Source organism: Notamacropus eugenii, chromosome 7 (assembly GCF_028372415.1).
Source record: "Notamacropus eugenii isolate mMacEug1 chromosome 7, mMacEug1.pri_v2, whole genome shotgun sequence".
In the NCBI taxonomy this organism is placed as follows: domain Eukaryota; kingdom Metazoa; phylum Chordata; class Mammalia; order Diprotodontia; family Macropodidae; genus Notamacropus; species Notamacropus eugenii.
In genome coordinates this window covers 30,743,750-30,766,593 of record NC_092878.1, presented here as the reverse complement: position 1 = coordinate 30,766,593, position 22,844 = coordinate 30,743,750, and the positions used below count along the sequence as shown (strand labels likewise).

At 40.0% G+C, this 22,844-nt stretch overlaps 1 protein-coding gene and 1 long non-coding RNA gene across 2 annotated transcripts in view; one reads left to right on the top strand and one right to left on the bottom strand.

The window, feature by feature from the left end:
* LOC140513805 (uncharacterized) overlaps nucleotides 1-22,844 on the bottom strand; it is a 65,819-nt gene that overhangs the window by 33,270 nt on the left and 9,705 nt on the right. The window lies entirely within an intron of this gene.
* LOC140513847 (uncharacterized) lies at nucleotides 3,390-21,070 on the top strand. The gene is made up of 2 exons (XR_011970388.1): nucleotides 3,390-6,548; nucleotides 8,901-21,070. It is a non-coding gene; the product is annotated as an uncharacterized lncRNA (long non-coding RNA).

Here is a 22,844-nt window from a genome sequence, read left to right as displayed (position 1 = left end):
AGATTATCAGGAGGTTAGAGAAGACCTCAGATTCAGTAAGAGTCAACAGTTGCTCAAAAATATTGGGATCTATCAAATTATGACTTGCCCTAAACTGAACAATGTATTTTTCACTCCTCAGCCCCATGTCCTCCCTGAGAATAAATGCTCTTGCATGGCTACTCTGGGATTCCATGGTCAAATGCTCCTTGTAAGTTATTCCTCATGTCTCAGTACTGCAACAACAATAAAATTACCTACCTACTGACTATAGGAAGCAATCCATGTTGATTAACTAGAGAAAAGCAAGCCAAGTGGCAATATTCATTTCACTGACTCCCAGGCAGATTGTTCTCTTTCTGCACTGGGAAACAGGGATCAGAAACTTAGATTAGGGAACTAGGCAACCTGGGTAACATGGGTCAGAGATGTGGATGAGCACATAGAAGGCAGGTCAGACTTGACCCAAGGTCAAGTCACCCAGAAGAACACAACTCAGAGGATAAACAAATAAATGAGAATCAGGTGGACTTTTTTTCGGGATTTGTTGAGTGAATATTCAGGAGACCAAGTAAATGGTTAAGATCCAAAAGAACCACATAAGTTGAAAGGGAAGACAATAGTAGACTGGGTCAGATGCTTGGCAAGAGACTGATAACTCAGTCAGCTCTGGACCTCCAGCTCTAATAATATAGCTGGTTTGGAGAAACTTCTCCTCTTTACCTATCTCTCCTACCATATGTAGCAATAGCCCTAAGGCTAGTAACAATTTCAGATGATTTGAATGATGCTGTCCAACTGACTGAAGAGAAACTCGGGGTGGGGCGGGGGGGACAGAATCAAAGAATGAGGGATTTAAAAGAAGATTTTAAAAATCAGATCTATTATTTCATTGGTAGAGTGAATTTCCAATAAGGAAAAATTTCCCTGCCACTTATGCTGTGTCTTTGAGAGGTGTATGGGGCACTGAAAAGTTAAGTGTTTCACACAAGGTTCCACAGTCAGGAGATGTCAGAGGCAGCATGGGAACCCAGGTCTTCCTGATTCTGGGTCCAGTTTACTTCCAATATGTCCTACTGCCTCTTTTAAAAGAGAGCATTCAGGAGAAATTTAAGTTGCTTTGCCAACTCCTGGACCAAATAAGGAATGTTCCACTGGATGGGAAACTTCCCTTCAGGTATCTAAAGGAGAAAATACATAGAAATCTGTAGTCATCATACCTGAACCTCTTCTTAGATGACATGACTTCTCTTGGAGACAAGAGAGTGGCATGGTCCTGCTCTCTGGGAAACTTTTGTGAGAACAGGGTGAGTAGCCACAAGAAAGGGAAGTCCATAATTTGGTCCTGTTACCATTCAGCAGGGATGCAAAGAAAAGCTGCACTTCCTACCAGGCAGGAAGACCCTACAGGCATTCCCCTTTGCAGACATCTGAGGATAGAAAAAAAAATTTGCTCTAGGAAAAATCTTGGCATTGCCATTGAGTGCTGCCTGATACCACTTGCTGGGAGTTGCCTACATCTGACTACAAGAAAAGCTATTTTAGAGATCAATGTCTAAAATTTTACAATGCCCTTGGGAATGACTGGAGGTTCTTGTTGGGAGCCCATGGCCTAAGAGTCACACACCAGAGGTGTTTCGGACAGCTGGTTTGTTCATTCAAGGGGGGCTTCATCTTCCAAGAACTCTACTGGGAATTCTACTTTTTTTTTCTTCCACCTTTCAATAAAACTTTCCTTTTTTAACTTTGTGAACTATATGCTTGTCAAGGGAGTTGGTGTTAGCACACTGGGCAGCATCAGTAATTTTCCAGATTGGTGTGTGTGTGTGTGTGTGTGTGTGTGTGTGTGTGTGTGTGTGTGTGTGTGTGTGTGTGTGTGTGTGTGCGTGCGAGTGTGTGTGCGTGCGAGTGTGTGTGCGTGTGTGTGTGTGAGAGAGAGAGAGAGAGAGAGAGAGAGAGAGAGAGAGAGAGAGAGAGAGAGAGAGAGAGAGAGAGAGATTACCCAAAGTGACCCTGAGTTCTTTTTTGCTGTGAGAGCCCTCTGATACAAGAGTTACAATGTGATTCCTATCTATCCAGGAATGAGTCCCAACGTAGCTCTGCTGAACCTGATGTGGGGGAGTACTTAATTGGCAGTACCTAACTAAAGTAAAGTGTTGTGTGCATTCATCTTTCATTGTTGAAGAGGACCACGCCATCAGAGAAACGATGACATGACTTGCACTTGACTTTGTTTTGAGTGAGGGAGGGCTGTGCAGGTCACCAGCCTCACTTCTCCAAAGCCATCTGGATCCAGTGACCAGATATTCATCAGGATGACTGGAGATGACCCAGAACGAGGCAGTTGGGGTTAAGTGACTTGCCCAAGGTCACACAGCTAAGTGAGTGTCAAGTGTCTGAGGTAAGATTTGAACTCAGGTCCTCCTGACTCCTGCACTGGTGCTCTAGACACTGCACCATCTAGTTCCCTCAAAGTAAAGTATTATGATCTGCAAGAATGAGTAAGGTCTGATAAGCAGATCATAACTACTGTGGGGCATTAGAAGAACAAAGATACCAGGAATGGTAACTCAGATTAGAAGAACTATGGAGAGACTTGTCCATTCTGTTTGATGGTTGAGGACCCTGATCCTACCTCCTGAGGCTTTAGAGTCAGAAGACTTGGATTCAAATCCTACTCCTGATATTTGCTACCTGTATGACTTAGGGCAAGTCACAACCTCCCTTGGCCTTAGGTTCCTTGAGTATAAGGACGGAACTGGTCTAGAATGCCTCTGATGATCTCTCCTACATCTATGACCTTGGGATTCCTGTGGATGCCCTGGGATGGGGAACATTCTCTCCAAAGGAAAAAAAAAGAGGCACAAAGTTGGCACTTTTCTCATTTAACAAGAGAATATGTCAGGAAGTAACAGAAAGGTAAATGAACCCAGGTAATCAACAAATTGAGAATCACATGTGGTCCAAACTACACATAAACAAAGAATCTCCTCTCTAACATTCCCACAACTAATCACCCAAAGTCTGCTTTTAAAATCTCTAGAAAAGAAGAACCCATTTTTTTATCCACTTCTGAATAACCCTGATTGTATAAGAAAGTTATTCCTTATGTTGAGCCAAAATTTGCCTCTCTTACACTGGTTAATTATTGCTACCAGTTCTGCCTATGAAAGCCAAAGGGAACATTCTAATCCCCTTTCCATTTGATTTCCCTTCAAATACTTCAAGACTGACTGCTCTCCTCCAGGCTAAACATGCTAAATTCCTTCCACTAATGCTTGCTCGGCATCATCTCTATACTGTAGAGCTGCAATGACCCTCCATCATACCATCTGCTCCCCTGGATCTACTGAATGATAAATGAGAGCTGGCAATGCTTCAGGTAACTGTTTAGATAGACTGCCTGGGACTAATCACAACTCAGAATGGCTAAATAAACTTATTGAGTTTTCTATGCAACATTCACTTTGGGCAGGCTAACAGGTAGTACAGCTTTTTAAGACTGGTAAGTGTTTCACATTTTGTAACTTTTTTTTACAGGATCCTACATGATCCAATCATTATATATTGTTAAGTACAGAAGAAAGTGATATTTTAAAGCTTCAGATAAATAGATATCTATATGTAGATGTATATCTAGATGTACATATATTTTGGGTGTATGTGTTGGGAGGGAAGGGAAGGAGGAAGGGATTAAGAGGGGAGAGGAAAAGGAGGAGAAGGAGAGAGGGAGAGAGACAGACAAGGATGACAGGATTTTTTAAAAAGGGGATTAGTGTTAGCACAGCAAAAAAAAATAGTGCAACTGAGCTAGAGGGGAGAAAAGTCAGCAACTGCAATTCAATATCCTTGAAGGATACACTAAGCCCTTATCAAAACTAGAGTTTCTTGAAACCAGTACACAGGAGCAAGAAGCAGCAAAATTTGCATTGTTGGTGTTTGAAAGATGACTATCACCGTACAGTATTTCCCATGCCAAACATTGCAGTGCTTTTAGGAAGAAGAAAGGAGTAGGTGGGGGCATTAGGAGGAGTATGGGATTGGATATCCCTGAGTGTTTTGTCTTTTGTGTCTTTGGGAATATTTCTTCCGTATGTTCCCCTGGAGGGGTCTTCTTATGTGCTGAACTATGAAGACAAGCTATCTCAGGGTTTGTGCACAGGGAACACCAAAAGGGCTTGCTACAATGGATCTGTGTCACCAAATCAGGAAAGACTGTCTCAGTGCCTTCTGAACTCCCTCCTCTTTAGGGAGTTTTGAGATCCTGACAATGAGGACAATGAGGAAACAATGATGATTAGCATGCAATTAGTACTTACTTTTATGGAGAATTTAAACAATATATTTAATGGGTCATACAAGACATCAAGAGGGAAACATGAAAATTTTAATTAAAACCATGCTCTAAATATCCTGTTGCTCTTCTACATATTTGTTTATTTCTCCCTAGGATTGATTTGTTAAGAGCTTTGGAATTACCAGGGGGAAAGCTTTTGGGGATGTTTGAAACCCATGATTCAAAACAGGGAGAGACACTTGGGTGATGGAACTGGCTATGACATCAGAGGTAACTCAGTCACTCTTCATGCCATTTGCTTAAAGTCATTGGCTCTGCCCTTTATGGAGATGCTGAGAAACTTTCCGAGGTTTTTAATTCCCCCTTATCCTTTAAGCTTTTTACAAGACTCGTTCTGAGTGAGGGTAAAACTGATACTAAAAATAAATTTATTTTCTCATGGTAGTAAGGATCCCCAACCTCTTTCCTGCCAAATGGAAGGGAGATTTTGATGACAGACAAGCCAAAATGGTTCTACTAAGAGACTGACAAGTTCATAGTTCTCAGGTTATTTCTCTTCCACAAGAGTTCAATAAAATTAAATATACCTATAAAGACAAAAGGAAAAAAAGGAATGAATCTAATTCTTTAACACAAAATGTTCAGTCTAGCATTTTAGAGGCTTCCAGAGACTCCCAACTACCTTTCTAGTTTTATTTTATATTGCTTTCTTTCATGAATTCTCCATTACAGTCAAACTGGCCTTCTACCTGGTCCTGGTATATAACATTCCATCTCCTGCCTCCTTCTCTTTGCACAGATGGCCCCTGTTAAGGGGTCTCTGAACTTGTCTTTTTGAGTTGCCATATTTTCCAGAAATACTGAACCCAGAACATGCAGGAGGCTCTGAATGTGTCAAGCCTGAAGCTTCCCCTGAGCTTACGTAATTTGTTGTTGCACCCCAAACTGGACTCCTTGTGTCCTTGAGAGTCAAGACAGGCGCCAGCCAGTCTGTGCCAGGCTGGGATAATGCTTGTGCAGCTGGGGTCCTTTACAGATAAACAGATCCTCCTATCTTCATAGTCTAGCAGTTCCCAAGGGAAAAGACTGAGGTTTTTTGCCCACCTTGCTCCTCCTCATGGGGAGTGGTTTTGTCTTTTTCCACCTTTGCTGTTCTCCCTTTCATGTCATTCTCTTTCCTGGTGTCCCCTCCTCCCTTTGTCCTGTTTTTGTAAAAATGTAAACTTCTGTAAAGACTGGGAACCCTATGGGTTACACATGCATGTTCATTTTCTTTTCACGTTGTCTTGTGACAGCGATTGCCTGTTGACACCTTCCATGTTTGGAATGTACTCTCTCCTCGCCTGTGCCTCTTGGAATTCCTAACTTCCTTCAAAATATCACAGAAATAATATCTCCCATTTAAGGCCTTTCCTCAACCATCCAGTTGTTAACTAGATGTGATGGCACAATGTACAAAATGCTGAACTGAACTTTGAAACAGGAAGACCTGAGTTCCAATCCTGCCCTAGATACTCGATACCTATGTAGCTCTGATTCAGCTTTCCCCTCTCTTCCACTTCCTCAGTTTTCTCATTTGTAAAATTGCACCTAGTGATTGCACCCACCACACAAAGCTGTTATAAAGATCAAATGAGGAAATACATATTTAAAGAGCTATGCAAACCTGAAAGTAAAAAAAAAAACAAACCAACCCCAAGCTCTGTTAGAGCTCCTTCCTTCCTGAAATTAGTTTGCACAAGCTTTTAAATACTTAGTATCTGTGTGTGTATGTCATATTCTTCCAAAAAAAAATGAAGGCTCTCGGGATCAGGACTACATTTGTATACTCAGTACCTATTAGGCACTTAATAGACATCTGCTGAATTGAACTGGAGTGGCATTGAATAAGGTCACATTTATAAATACTGTTACATAAGAAAGCTGATAATGATCCACCAAAATAAAAATTACTGTATACAGATTTGTTGTTGTTGTAGATAGCTAGATATAATAAATAAAATACATAAGCATACACACACACGTGTGTGTGTGATATATCTATCCAAAACATTTCAGTAGAACTAGGGCATGTATTTGGAGAGAGAGTGATTGTTTGAATTGAAGGCAAGTACTTCATTGGTGGCCCAATATACCGGTACTTTCTTTCAATTCAGGGGTTTGAGATTGAGAGACCATTCATACAATAACTTTCTTTATATTTGCAGTTTTCAGATGGTTTGACATACACTGTCTCAATGAATCATCATGATAACCCCGGGAGGTAAGCAAGGTAGGTATCGTAATCCCTATTTTACAGCTAAGGGTACTGAGGCTCAGGGAAGTTAAATAACTTGCCAAAGGGTTAAGCAGACAGTAAATGGCAGATCCAGACTAGAAGGTAGGGCAGTTGCCTCTGAATCCAGTGCTCTTATCATTACACTAGGATGCTGCATGACAATATTCAATCTGAGGTCCTTCCCAGCTCTAGTTCTAGGGTCCTATGACCTGGACCTTTCAATTGGGACACTTTTAATTATCATCTCATTTATTCCCACTGTAACCTAGTAGATAATGAAAACATTCACCTCCCACTGAGGACCCATAATAGGAAAAGACCAATCTAAAGTATAAGCAGAGGCCCTAAGCAGAGGCCAAGCTGTCTTTCACAGGGCTGGCTAGCTGGGAAAAACTCTAAAACCAGCTATTCCTCCCTTGAGTACCATTGTAAGAACCCTGCTCCCTCTGGCATCAGATCTTCAAGGATGCTGTATCAATCCCACTGAGTCACATCATCAGCCAGAGGGTATCCTATGTTTTCAGTGTCTTTCTTTCCATCCAAACTTAGCAACAACATAACTCTCAGAAACCTGCTCTCTGTTGTGACATTATGCAGTTGCATATTTTTAACTAAAAAGGCACATTTCTTCTGATGTGTTGACTAATAGATGTGATAGCTCCTCCTACTTAACTCAAAGCTTTAACCAGGCTAAAATTCACTTCTTTAAAAAGCCTACAAGGAATAATAAAAATTTCCAACACAGAATAAGGGAGAAGCTTTCAGTGAGATGAGTGGTTCAACATCCCTCAATGGCACCATGTAGACAGCAGCCTAGGGTGCCTATACCTGAAGCCAATCTGGCCTTTTGCATGCTTAGACCCTACCATAGAGCTGCTTTAGCAAAGTCCAACTTGGGAGGCAGGAGGGAAAACCAAACCATTTCCTGACTTCTGTTAAACATTTCATCCTTGTCACTACCATCACACCAAGAATACTAATAAAGCAGTGGCCTAGGCATAGGGTAATGCCAGGTATTTTAGGAAGCTAGTTAAAAGGACACAACTTTGTCCTTTTAAAGGACAAAAAGGACATAATGTCATTACAAGGAAATGCCCTGATGAGTCATTAAGAGACAAATGTTTCAGAGGCAAGAAACCAGCAGGGAAAACTCTGCTCTCCCAGGGCTTTGCTCTCTTTTCTCCATATTTTAATTTGATATAAAAGAAAAATTTCTGACATTCAGAACCATCCAAAAGTAGTCCTGCTTCAAAATGCAGGAGAATTTTTTTTAATTAAATTATTTTGTTACATTTTAAAGTTCAGGACTGTCTCCTGCCCTCCCTCCCTACCACACACTAAAGAAAGTCACCCTTTTATCTATCTACCTATCTACATATATGCATATGTATGTATGTACATATACACGTACAAATAAATTCATATATATGTACACACACACGCATATATAGATATATAGATATGTAAAATCTAACTATGCAGAATCATTTATGAGTTCTTTCTCTGGAGGTGGTTAGTATCTTTCTTCATAGAGGTCTTTTGTAGTTGATTTGAGTATCTGTAATACTCAGAATAACTTTCGTCATTCACAGTTATACTTCGAACAATTATTGCTGTTTCTGCGTACAACATTCTCTTGCTTCTGTTCACTGAAATCTTTCTATGTTTTTCTAAAAATCAACCTCTCATCATTTCTTACAGTACAGTAGTATTCCGTCACAATCATAAACCACAACTTGTTTAGCCATTCCCCAACTGCTGGGCATCCCCTCAATTTCCAGTTCTTTGCCACTACAAAGAGAGCTGCTATAAATATTTGGAAACATAGGTTCTTTTCCTTTTTCCCTGATCACCTTGGGAAACAAAGTAAATAATGGTATTGCTGAGACAAAAGGTATACACAGTTCCATATCTCTTTTGGCATAAAGGAAATTCCTTTTCATAGAGGTCTTCAAATTGAGGCTATATTACTACCTGTCAGAGAAATTGTGGACAGAATTGAGATGGCCTGTATGTCCCTTTCAATTCTGGGATTCAACATATGAATTAGCTATGGGAATGAGAAAGCCAATTGTTATGTGACTCTCAGTTTCCTTATATATAAAATAAGGATAGATTTAAACTACATACCTCAAGGTAATGAGATCCCTTTGTATGCCTTAAGCACCATACAAATATAAGTTGCTAATTTTCCTGTCAACTAGCCTAACTGGGCTAGATGAACTTCTAACATTCTTTCTAGCTTTTAGAATTAAAAAAAAACAAAACAAAACACAATGGCACGATGGAAAAAGAATCTGGATGGAAATTAGGAGATCTAATGATAATGACAACACTTTTTCATAGAATCAGTCAACCAGAGCTAGGTGTGAATAAGGACTGGACACCTCCTTAAATCAAAGACATTTCAACTAGATGCTACGAGAAGATGGTTCTATTTGAATGAGGGACTTGGCAACACCTTGTGGGACCTACATACTACCAGAGAGTTACTTTAGAACCTGAATACTTGAATATATGACAAGGAAGAAGAGGAAGAGATAAAAACGAATCACTTGGACTTGGAGGGAGAAGAACATTTCATCTGTGGCCTAGGTCTCCTCCCACCCCAGCTGAAGGAGTACCCCCCTTCAAGCTGCAAAAGACCCAAAGATTTTAGATTTTCCACCTTACCACTTACCATCAACATCCTAGAAGTGCCCCAGGATTGGCTGGTGACAACGTCTGTGTTGAAAGTCAAGGGCAAGACTGAACATGATGAGGAAATAGATTCAAAGGTCTACAAAGATTCCAGCAGAAAAACTATACTTCACCTAAAGGAATCACCTTCAGAATTACAGAATTTTCAGGAACTATGAGTTACTCCTTTGCCATGTGTTCTAGAGTCTGAATCTGCTTTTTATCCTGGACTCTGTATGTAGTGATGGAAAAGTGTATCGCAGACTTTGGGGGAAGGCTGTTTTCTACCAACTGTTCTTACTATCTACTACCTTTGTAAAAGAAAACCCTTTTTCTAAAAGGGTTAATTAATAACAACTGATCATCATGGTAAGAAACATAACAGTAGTGCTCATAAGCCATAGCATTAGAAAACAGCCCCAACACCTTAGGGCTACCCCTAGACTCTGAAAAGCAACCTACAGGCACCTTCTGGACCTTTAAGTCAGGGTTGAGAGGGAGCCCCAAGTTTATATGTGCTATGTTATTAAGTCATTTTTCAGTCTTTTTTCAGTCTGACTCTCTGTGACTCCGTTTGAGATTTTCTTGGCAAAGATACTGGAGTGATTTGCCATTTCCTTCTCCAGCTCATTTTATAGATGAGGAAACTAAGGCAAACAGGGTGGTGACTTGCTCAGGGTCACACAGCAAAAAGGTTTCTAAGAACGGATTTGAACTCACAAAGATACCTTCCTGGTTCAGAACCCAGTGCTCTTTCCAGTATTCCATTTAGCTGCCTTATGTGCTTCATGGTGCAAAAGAACAGAAAATATATTGGATGTGGAGTAAGACAAGCTGCTACTAAATAACTATTACCTTGGGTAAGTGCTGAGCCTCAGTTTCCCAATTGTTGAAACCAGGTGGGGTTGGTCCCATCAGCTCTCACATTCTGCATTCTAGTCCTCAACCTGCCACCAACTATTCATGTGACATTAGTCAAATCACTTAACTTTCCTAAGCCTCAATTTGTCCATCAGTAAAATAAGGTAGATGGAGTACTCTAGGATAATTTTTATCCCTAACATTCACTTATCATTTTATTCTAATTCATTGGCTTTTGTATAGTAATGTGTACTTTTTAGAGCAGGGTGGCACAGTAGGTAAGAGTGTTGCTCTGGAGTCAGGAACATTGTTCTTCCTAAGATCAAATCTGACCTAAGACACTTTTCTAGCTGTGTGACTCTGGGCAAGTCACTTAACTCTGTTTGCCTCAGTTTCTTTATTGGTCAAATGTGTTGGAGAAGGAAATGGCAAACCACTCCAGTATGTTTGCAAGAAAACCCTAAATGACGTCATGAAGAATTGGACAACAGCTGAAAAACGAATGGATAGTAGCATGCTTTTCAGAGCACTGTCATATACATTCCCGTTGCATCTTCACTACAATTCAATAGGAGTTGGTAGGACTGTATTATTTCCATCTTACCGATGAGAAAACAGATGCAGAGAAAGCTAAACCACTTGCCTAAGGCCCACCTCCAGCCCATGGCAAAACCAGGATTATAATTCCAATTCTTTGACTTTGGTTCCAATGCTGTTTCTCCTACACACATACAGATATGGCACCTATGTGATAAACACTTGCCACCTATACATTAAAGAAGACCAAGTCATTGATTTTGCTACCCACTGATATATGTTGCTGTCCTTCTGATTCAAAGGTGACACACTGCCAATGAGCGGAGCCCAAGTATGCAAACGTGATAGAAACAACCAAAACATAATCCTTCCTTCTCACACAAGAGCTTTCATATGGTTCAAAGCTAAAAAAAGTTTTGTATAGAACATGTCAGCAACCGTGGTTCCTTAGGCAAGAGTTCTTCTCCAAACCCATATTCAGAGAAAGCATTCCTCTTTCCATCACTCTTTAACTATACCTTAGGCCAATCACTTTTCATTTATTTTCCAGCCACTCCTGGCAGTGCTGGACCCTTGAAGATCATCTATTTGACTTATCTTCCTGAGAGGAGCAGTATTTCCCAGTAATATAACTCTAATCAGTAAGTAACACTAAGTAACGACCCACAATTAGCAAAAGTCTATACTACCCAAAGGCAGCTGGGTGGTGCAGTAGATAAAGTGCCAGGCCTGGAGTCAGGAAGACTCATCTTCCTGAGTTCAAATCTGGCATCAGGCACTTACTAGTTGTGTGATCCTGGGCAAGTCACTTAACCCTGTTTGCCTCAGTTTCCTCATCTTCAAAATGAACTGGAGAAGGAAATGGTAAACCACTCCAGTATCTTTGGCAAGGGAACCCCAAATGAAGCTAGGAAAATTGGACACAACTAAAATGCTGCACAGTAATAACATGCTAGCCACTGGGAATGGCTGGCATTTACAGTCTGAGCCCCTGCCCAAGTTGAGAAGACATACATCTGCCTTAGGAATATCATGGGCATATACAAATGCTATATGTCTTCTCATCATCCATGATAAGCTTTATTCTACCCTTTCTCCTCCAGTAGACTCCCATACTCCCTACATCCATACAACCTATCAAGTTGTCAGGGGCCAACAGTGCCATTTGATGACCCAATCAAAGTAGTCTCTTCCACATTACTGCCTTTTTTACCCCTGACAAGTGGTCATCTGGCTCTTACCCTGTTTTATGGTGTAATATATTAAGCACTTATTGTATGCTAGCAATTGAAAGAGATACAAAGTTTAGAAAATCCTTCCTGGAAGCATGTTGACACAACCATCATGCCAGAAAGATGGCAGGATGACTCCTGGGGCTTAGCAGGTACTAAAAACTGACTGTGGATGATGCCAAGGGAAATTTCAGCTTGGAATGAGAGGGAATCTTCTAAAGAACTGTAGAGGATTAAACACAAAGATGATTATGATACAGAAATATTACTTGAAAATGGCATTAGAGAATGGAAGAACAAAGCACTGTGTGAAGCCTCAGAGGAAAAGCTATGCAAATATTACTAATAATAACAGCAAGTATTTGTATGACATTTTCCTGTTTTCCTTTGTGTTTGCCAGTCATTTTTACTGGCAACTTCTCAAGGAGATCAGGTTGCATGGCACTATTCCCATTCACCAAATAGGGTCACTGAGTCCCAGAGAGTTTGCCTGGCTTGTCCCAGGCTACAGGCCAGGTTTGAGGGAAGTCAGGAGGACTGGTCTAGATAAGCTGCATTTGGGACATTGCCATAGATCCTATTGTAATCATGGACCTTGAGATGGATAACTTGACCACTCTCTTAAATGCAGGGAGTCTCTGCTTGTCCCTAGACCAGACCCCTCGGCACCAAAGCTTGTCCCATAAAAAAAACGAAGGCACTTAAAAGACTCCTGTGTGCTATATATAAATCTAGTTAAATGGAAGCTAACTGCCAAACATTCTGCTGAACGCATACACACAGAAATCCTTCTAATATGATTATAAAGTATCATTTACTGTCAGGACAACTGCTTGGCCTTATTCTTCCCTTATTTTAAGACAATAGCACCTTTAGCACTGCCACATTTTTGCACACTTCAGTGACCAGCTACTATTCAGAGTTTGAATGGCCCTCAGCAAACGGTCCTTCTCATGATTCACTGTGGATTGAAATTAAAAAGAGGCAGGGGAGAAGATAGAGAAACTCCACAGTTAGGTTCCAGGGGCAGATATCTTATGCTCATTTTCAGCAAAAGATTTGCCCCAATTCTCCTGTCTATTGCTGATATTTGGGAAGTTAATGTTGGTTGCTCGCCTTAAGAGACAATATGACTTGTTGATAAACAATCAAAAATCTTCAAAAATCACCAGAAAACTGGTAGATTGCCTTTCACAGGCTTCAACAGGTCTAGCATCTGGTAGCTATATCAGTCACAATCTCTGTGAAAAGGCCCAGGAGAAGGATGATGTTAACAGAGTACCAAAGGAGAACCACTACTGGAATGATAAAACTTAATTATGATTAGAACCAGAAAGTCCTAATACTCTAAGGTCATTTTAACCTTACAGTAAGCATCATTCCTTTACCTAGGCTGAGCCAAATCTGTTCATATGATTGGCTTTGTTCTTTTTCAGGTTCATCTAGCAAATAACTTCCCTACTTACCTGACCTCCCCAACTGCTAATGTCTCCCCCCTCAATGATTAATTCCATATGTTCTGTATCCTGTAGGTACCCATTTGTGTACATGTTTATCTCCCCCATAAAAATGTGAACTTTTTTATGTTAGGGACTGCTTTTTAATTTTTTCTTTGTATTCCTCAGAACAGTAGTATGTACTTAGTAAATGCCTGCTGGCTGACTGATGGAATGACATTCTCAATTTCCTTGAGCACCTGCCACTCAGTAAGGCACCCTATCAAGCAACAAGATCAGAAGACAAAAATTAGGAACTCAGGGATTCAGAAGAGCCTCCCTCTGGCTTCTGGCTCTCAGACCAGTGTGGTCAACACAGAGTCATGGAAGCTGCACGTGAGAGGTGGGTAAGAGGTGGATACCAGAGGTGGATAAGCAGCCCTGAAAAGGGTTTGACAATCCCTCACCTCAGAGGTGTCTGTCCTCCCTGAACATCCTGTACACCCTGTGACAAGAGTATGATGTAGGTACATAAGAACTGTTGCTACTTTATACAGGAGCAAAAAGATACAGAGATATTAAATAATTGGACTAGTATGACCCACCTAGTTAATGGCTAAATGAGCACTTGAACTGAGGTCTCTTGACTTGCAGGCTCTCTACACTACTATACAATTAATTTTAGTGCCTTGGTTAATACACTGGCATCTCCCCTGTGCACTCCCTCCTTCTCACACTAGAGTCCCAAGGAACACTACAACTTAGGGGCAAGGATTAATTTTATAACGCTGGGGCCAAGCTTGTGATCTTTCAAATCTCTTCAGCCTACTCCAATAACTTTCTTCCTGAGCTATGGTGCTCAAGGCATTTGTACCAATTTGATCTAAGAAGTAAGTTTGTCTGTGCATTTCCTAATGAACAAATCTCCCCCTAAAAGATCATGTAAACAAACCTGCATGTGGTTTTCCACCAATCCTAGGGTTACTACTGTTACCTCCCAAACAGAGAAGGATTATACCAACCCAAGTAGATGGAAGGGAGCTGGGGTTCCAGAGCAGTCAGCTCTCCAATACCCATATTACCTTGCTCTCATCTTGCACACAAATGCAGACAGTTTTGGCATACGCTGCCTTCTCATTTCCACCTATTTAAATTCTTTCCTCCTCCTTTCTCTTATAGAATCAGTACAGGTATCAACTTTCTTCATCCTCCCAGTTGAAAGTGATCTTGTCAAAATACTTCAAATAGTTACCTCCTTTGCACGTTTACTCTGCATTGTATTTATTCACCTCCAGGTTATCCCCTCCCGCTTAGGCTATAAATTCATTGAGCAAAGAGAGTATGTCATTTTTTAAATGAATACTCAACACCTAGCAGATAGTTTTACATGTAATATGAGCTTGATCGATGCCTGTCAAAATAATGAACACTGAATGAATATGCACTAAGTGAGGGATTTATGCAGATATGAAATAGTGTTCATTCCAAGCTGACTTGCTCTAACTAATAATAATAGCAGCTAACATTTATATAGCATTTTAAGGTCTGCCATGCACTTTATATATGCTATGTCATGGGATCCTCATTTCAAGCCAATGTAATAGAAACCATTATTATCCTCATTTAACAAGTCAGAAAACTGAGGCTGAGAGTAGTTTAGTGAGTTGCCCAGGGTCACATAGCTAGTAAGTATCTGAGGTAAGATTTGAATTCAGGTCTTCCTTACTCTAGTCCAGAGTATCACCCAGTATATCGAACAGCTACCTATCACAATTCTAACTAGCTCCCTCTCAATGTCAAATTGAATAGGTTCGGGGATACAAACTACACTATTACCCTTCTTTAATATTTCAAGATTTGTGACTTGCACAGGTGTTAATTCTAAGCAGGATCATTTCACAAAACAGTGAAGAACAATGAATAGGAATATGTAGAAAGTTTGAAACTGGAAGAAGAAAAAGAAACAGACAAAAAAATGGAACAGATCTGTCAACATTTCTATGGCCAATCATTTTCATCATTGCTGATCATGAAAACACAGAATTCAGCCCTCGCCATGCTCTATAAGAAAATAAAATTGACACTACAGAGATGAAAACAATACAAGTTTCACCAAAACAAAGTATGCACAAAAGAGGCTTATGTTGTTGGTAACACAATTTTGCAAGAACCTAGGGATCATTTTTGAAAATATCAGAAAGCACCGAAAATACCAAATGACCTAGGGAAGAGAGGAGGTATCACAAATGGTATTATTTTTATAGAGCAATTAAGACATCAGTAACTACTGACCCAAATGCTTGTTTTCTCATCTTTATAAAATCTTTGTGAGAATGATCTACATACTATGAAAAGTACGCTTGATGAAAATACGAGATGGGAACGGGCACATTTTTTCGAAACACTCAATCTAGACTGACTATAGGAAACATAAAGAACCAAAATTTGTCTAAGGAACATAAGATCTCATTGATTGCCATTTGTTGATTATGAAAAAAACATGTGAAACTCTAGATCAAAATGCAACATCAAAGGCACTCTTCTAATAAGGTCCCATGAATTAAGATCGTAAAAGAGTCCTTGGTAGATGCAAAGAGATAAATTTGTCCAGGGATCCTTTGAATTGCAACACCTATCAGAGGATGAAACAAGGATTTGTATGACCACCATAGGTATCTACCATGGTCATCTTCATTGTTTTAAATGAAGATACTTCTGTTTTAGTGAAGACAGAGGTCTTCCTACTGCTGATGCTGATTTTTGCTGATATTTAGGAAAAAAAAACATTTATCTTTGTACTTTCTCAACTCTATCCCCCCTTCCTCTCCCACATCCCAACCCTCCCCCCCCTCCCCCCACACACACATTATATACTGATTTTATGGAAAAATCCATTCTGAGTTCCAAACCACTTAGAAATGGATTTTGGGAACACAACCCATTGGTAAGCTGGAGTCCTCCTATATCCGTCTGCATTCATTGTTGGAGATTATCTGGGAAAACATGGGCTTCCTGCCTCAGCCCTATTACCCAACTAGCCCTGAGCTGGGAGTGAAATCAGACTTGGGCACAGAGGATTTGAGCCTGAGTGAATTTGTGTCTGCATTCCAAAATGAACTAGGGAGTATCTATTGTTTTATATTATTCACATTAAACTTTCTCCTTGATTTGGATAATTGGGGTATATCCCCTTAGAAAGGAGTTCGTTGGCAACCAAGCAACTAAAATCATTTTTACTACTCTATTAGAATATTATGAATAATAATTTATTTACACAAAATGTTCCCATTTTGCCAGTTGTTTCTGCAGGACAGGGGTTTCCACACTTAATTATATCACAGATTTTCAGCTTGAAATATATGGACAGAACCAAGAAATGCTGGACAAGGGTCATGGTAAATGTATACAATACAAAACTCCAAAGATAAAGTGTTGGAAATTTTAAAGCACAAAAAAGAAAGAAAGAAAGAAAAAACTTAAACCCTTTTCACATTTTAAAAATGGCACACGTAAAAGTTTTAAGTACATGCAATACTTTATAGCAAATTTTTTGGGGGGAGGGGGGCCTGGAAATATTGCTGACATTGGAAATTTTCTCCCTGAACTCCTTTCTGAATCATTTGGAATACCAGGATTCTGGGAAATATGGTCTGGGAAACAATGTTCCAATACAAAAAGTTGTACATGATTATTCCAGTTTCCCCAAGGGATCACTGAGACCCAGAAAGATTGCCTCACTTAGCACAAGCCAAGGAGTAGTTAGGTTATAGGGCCTTCTATATCTACTTTCCCTAAATTATTCAAATCAAAACCCTTTTCCCAGAAGTATTTCTCATATATGCTAATGCTACTACAGAGGAATAAACATAATCCACTGATTTATTTGGGAATTACTGTTACTTGCCAATGAATTACTCCAAAAGGCAGAGCCAAGTAAGTGTCTTCAAGAGTGATATGAGAGATATGAGAGAATTACCAAAGTAGACCAGCTCTGCTCACTTCACAATTTTGCCAGGATCAATCTTGTTCACATTGGTGTGTAACCAATAAGTATGGGCACTTAGTGATATGGCAAAAAGTGAAGGTTATCACTTCCATGTTAAAATCAATCATTCTTCTTAAAACACACAGGTCCCTGACTTTCTCATTCAAACAGTCATTTTATCTGGAAATTCAGAAGTACAATGGTGGTTAGACTTCAAGTATAAAATGAGCAACTCACATGAGCCTTTCCATGGTCTGACCAGAATCATGAGACTTTAGATGTCATCTTATCCAGTTTATCCAAAATTTTAATAATAACGCAAACAGAAAAAAAGGACATTTTCTAGGCTTTAGAAGCAGGATTTCATTATCTTATACAGTATAAAGCTGAAAAGTTACACAGACGAAAAATGTAAAAGTCACCACTGTTACGTACTTAAAATAATGCTAGGGAAACAGCTCCAGCTCATACATGCAAGCTGATACGCAACATAGAGGAAGAAAGGATGAAGGCATTTCGTTCTTGTATTCCTAGTGTAGCTCTAATGAAGCAGTTTGCTTCGGTCCAGAGTGGCCCTGGCACATCCTCTGAGCTCAGTGGCAGAGGAAAGGATGGAGAGCTAACTGGAGGGGCACATAGAGAATGGTGGGTCCAGGATGACCTAAAGGACCAAACAAATATCAGTTTCCATTTCAACTGTAAAACCTGTGATCCAGTCCTATTAGATCTTAGGGTTCACCACACCACAGATGACCTGGAAATAGGGTGATTTTTCTGGTCCTCTGAAAACAAAAATCAGCTGAGGCTTCCCAGGGACCCACAGGGCCTCCAAATGTACAGTGCCTGACCGGTTCACTTTGTGTGGCTTTCCTCTTACCTACAAATAAGATGCAGCTGCTGTCCTCTTGTGGTGAAATCGAGAATTGCAGCTCCCTCTTTGTGAGCTCCAAATGACTGTGTCATTTTCTCAATGATTTCTCATAATGCAAGGGAAACCAACTGGATTCACTATAAATTTGTGTTATCTAGCTTCAGCTGGACCCTCGCTGGCAGCTAGTGGTACAGAGAATAGGGAGTTAAACATGGAATTCGGAAGACCTGAGTTCAAATCTTGTCTCAGACACTTACCTGTATGATCCTGGGCAAGTCACTTAACCTGTGTCTCAGTTTCCTCACCTTTAAAATTGGGATCATAATAGCACCTACCTACTGGTGTGTATTTGAATATGTATGTGTGCATACACATATATACACACCTACATACACATATATGCACACATATGTGTGTATATATATGGTATATATAATTGTGGCATAGTTATTATCATTATTAGGAGGTAACTAGACAGAAGAGTGTTGCTGTGTTGTTGTTAAGTCATTTTTCAGTCAGATCTGACTCTGCGTGATCCCCATTTGGGGTTTTGTTGGCAAAGATAATAGAGTGGTTTGCCATTTCCTTCTCCAGATCACTTATAGATGAGGAAACCAAGGCAAACAGGATCAAATGACTTACCCAGGGTCACACAGCCATATTTGAACTCAGGAAAATGAGTCTTCCTGATTAGCTCAGAGACTTTGGGTAAGTCACTTAATTTGTCTGCCTCTGCTTTGTCTTTAGTAAAATGCAAACAATTGCCTCCCAGGGTTTTTGTGAGGATAAAATGAATGAAATATTTACCATGCTTTGTACATCTTAAAGTGTTATATAAATGCTGACTACTGTTATGATTTAATTCCTTCCTAACTGAATTCCCAACTCACAATTCCAGAGAAGCTATTCCAAACCTTTTCTTCTCTCAAGCCTCCCATACTTTGCCTGGAAAATTGAGGCCACTTTATTCCTCACAATGATCTCCTTCTCCTTCATGGTTATCCTTCATGCCTGGAATATAATACCTACTTATCTCTACATTACAAAATTCCTCTCTTCCTTCAAGACATCGCTGAAGACCTTTTACATGGTCTTTCCACATTCTAGCACCACCACCCCTCCCTCTCTACTTTATATTAAACTACTTTGTTTTCATTCTCTTTATTATTCTCAGTATGTATGTATATATGTGTCTATATGTGTGTGTGTATTTGTTGTCTCTCTCATTAGAGCATAAACTTTTTGAGAAGAGGGATTATTTCATTCATCGTGTTTGTATTCCCAGAGCTTAACGTAGTAGGTTGATTGTCTTTCATTCTTAAAGACAACCATGACATCATGACTTGCAAGTGAATTGTTAACTGGGGCAGGGCTGTACAAAATAACCAGCCTCTCTCTCCCCTCCAGAGACATCTGGGTGCAAGTGGCAAGATATAGATCAGGAAGACTAGGGATGGCCCCAATGCAATAGGAGACCTTGGCCTTTTTTAAGCTAAGGTCTTTCCCAGGTCTCTGACTCAAGCAACATCCATTCAGTGATTAAAGCTAGGTGAGAAATGAGGCAAAGAAAGGCCACTTTTACCTACCCAAAGCAAAAAAAATCAATTTGGGAGGGGAAGACTGTCAGGGTTTCTGGCCAAAACAGAGACCATTGCAATTTATACTCACTCAGAGCCATCAGAGCCCAAAGACCAAATGAGACTTGAGCTGGAACCTATGGTGGGACAGTTAATGAGAGCCAGAGTGATTTGGGTTTAAGGTATGGTCCTTAAAAAAGAAATCTAGCAGATATGACTACACATCTGTCATTTGAAGGCCAGGACCAAGTCTGGAGAGGTTCATAGGCTCAGAGAGCCCAGAAGTCATCTAATCCAAATCCTTAGTGTAACAGAAATGTTTTTTGATCTTGGCCATAGAGGTACATAAGAACTGTATGTTGCACATTTTCAGACTTTTTCAAGGTATTGATCTGTTACGTTGATTTTTTTTTTGGTTATTTTCTTTATTATATTCAAAAACCCCAGCATATTTCCTTCCTTTGTTCCTCTGGAAGGGAGAGGGGAAAGGATACTAGGGGAAACCATGGTGATGTGGTAGAAAAAGACCTCAATAAAAACTTTTTTTTAAGAAATAGCAAATTTAATGGACCATAAAGAAAGCATTTTTCATAACCTGGCCCTTTCCTGTCTTTCTAGTCTCCTTCTCTCCATCTGTCCTACAGTTCAAGGACAATGCCCATCTTGCTGAGGTTTTTTGGGTTTTTTTTAACAAAACACTCCACCTCCCAGCTCCATGCACCTTCCCTGGCTGTCCCCCATGACTCCTTCCCTTTCTCTGCCTCCCAGCATCCCCCACTTCCTTCAAGTCTCAACTTTCTGCAAGAAGCCTTTGCCCGGCTCCCTTGTTACCAGCGCCTTCCTTCTGAGATTACCTACAATTTATCATATTTATTTACTTGTAGACAGTTGTTTGTATATTGTTTCCTCCACTAGGTTATGTACTACTCAATAGCGGAGACTACTTTTTGCCTTTCTTTGTATCCCCAGCAGATAATAAGCACTTAATAAATCCTTATTGATTTTTTTTGTTTGACTTAATTTACCTCCCTTTGGTATATATGCCCTACAGTGAAACTAGGTGATGCAGTGGGTAGTGTTGGTCCTGGAGTCACGAAGACTCATCTCCCTGAGTTCAAATCTGGCCTCAGACACTAGCAGTGTGATCTTGGGCAAGTTACTTAATCCTGTTTCCTCATCTGTAAAATGAGCTGGAGAAGAAAATGGCAAACTCCTCCAATATCTTTCTCACAAAAATCCCAAATGGAGTCCCGAACAGTCAAACACAACTGAACATCAACAAGAAATGAGGAATATGAAGAATTCGGGGGGGGGGGGGGGGAAACAATCCCATCCAACTGAATAACAACAATATACTTTTAAATGCATTAACTTGGGAAATAATATGGCATGACATTGACCTCCCACCTGCTTGACATGGACATTGTGAGAATCAATGAATTAATAGCTACAAATGCCTTTGGATTTCATGGGAGAAAACCTCTAAAGAAATATAAGGTATAGTATAGAAGGAAAGAGGGTTGGCCTGAAAAAAAGAAAATGGTGGTGGGTATTGAGGGAAAACCATTTGGAGATCAAAAACTGTCTGGAAGTGATTGACAAGGTATTAGAACATATGACTGAATGTTTCCTTTTACTCATTACTCCATGTGTCTTATGTTAAAGCAGTGCTTAGTGCCTGGCACACAGTAGGTACTTAATAAATGTTAGCTGACTGTGGCTGTACCAACAAAATGTAATTTTGAAGGTTGGCTTACAGCCAACTTTGACAGAGGTTCCTTACAAGACATTCAAGGAACAGAAATTCCTTAGTCTTTGACTGATGTGGAAATAGAGCTCTCCAGAGCTTGTGAATTGTGTGAGACAATTCACAAGGAAAAGGACCAATATGGTTTCTTCCAGACACCTGTACCCTGGAGGACTCCTTGCTGAGTGAATGGGAAAGCCGCCATATCTTCTCGTAGCTCCACTAGGTAAAGGCAACTAGCATACCTTGTTACTATGGTGATGACAGTCATAAAATGGCCAAGATCAAAGGGCATTTCTATGACACTAAGCTCATAATAAGACATTTTCTAAATTCTCTGTGAAATAGACTGACAGTTTTGTTTTTTAAACTGAGCAGAAAAATGACTTCTTCCTATCTTGAACTGCATGATTTTCTTTTTTGAGAGTAGTAGATTAAAATATTTTTTTGGTCCAGAACATTGCTTTCATGAATAGAGGAAGTTCCTAGTAAGGAAACTCCTTCTACCGGTACACACTGGCATATGTTCTCCAATTTGTAGTCTTATATACTGAGAGGAGACTGAGAGGTTGTTATTTACACAGTCACAGACCAGTGTATGTGTGACAAAATCAGGATTTAAACCTAGAACTTCCTGACTCTAAGACTAGCTTCTCACGATGCCATGGTTTGCCTCTCACCAAACACTGCTCAGAAGACCATAGAATTTGGGCTGGAAGGCACCAGAGGAGCCATGCAGTCCACTCCCTTCATTCCACTTTTCCTACCCCCAGTCATCTGTGAAAAATAGAATGAACTCAACTGTAACAATGTCGAATTAAATCAATTGTGTTTTTTGAGGAAGATGGGAGCAATGGAAGGAACCTTGGTATAGAGGAGTCAGAAAGAACTGGGTTTGTATGCTGCCTTTGACATGACCACACACAAGTCATTTAAGGATATGTAACTCTCTAAGCTTCCCTAACAGGACCATGGAAGGAACCTTGGGCATTCTCTCCCAATCCCCTCATTTTACATTTGAAGAAATGGAGGTACAGAAGTTTAAATAATTTGTCAAAGGTTACACAAGACATTCTGCAAAAGCTTTCAAGCTCAGGTTCTATAACTTTCCATTGCCACATGTTGCTTCTCCCAGATTTCTTCCTGTTGATGAGAACTGTTGAGTTTCCACAAAATCACATAACTTTGATAAAGTGACCTAATAATGAAGGTGACTTTACTCTTCCTTTCAGACTGGAAAGAAAAATGTTGTCAGAAGAAAGAAAATTAAGTGGGGAAGAGAATTTTGAAGAATAAGTAACAAAAATGACAACATTCCAGCTGGGCATATTAACTGACCCTGGCATATGGCACAGCACTGAAGCT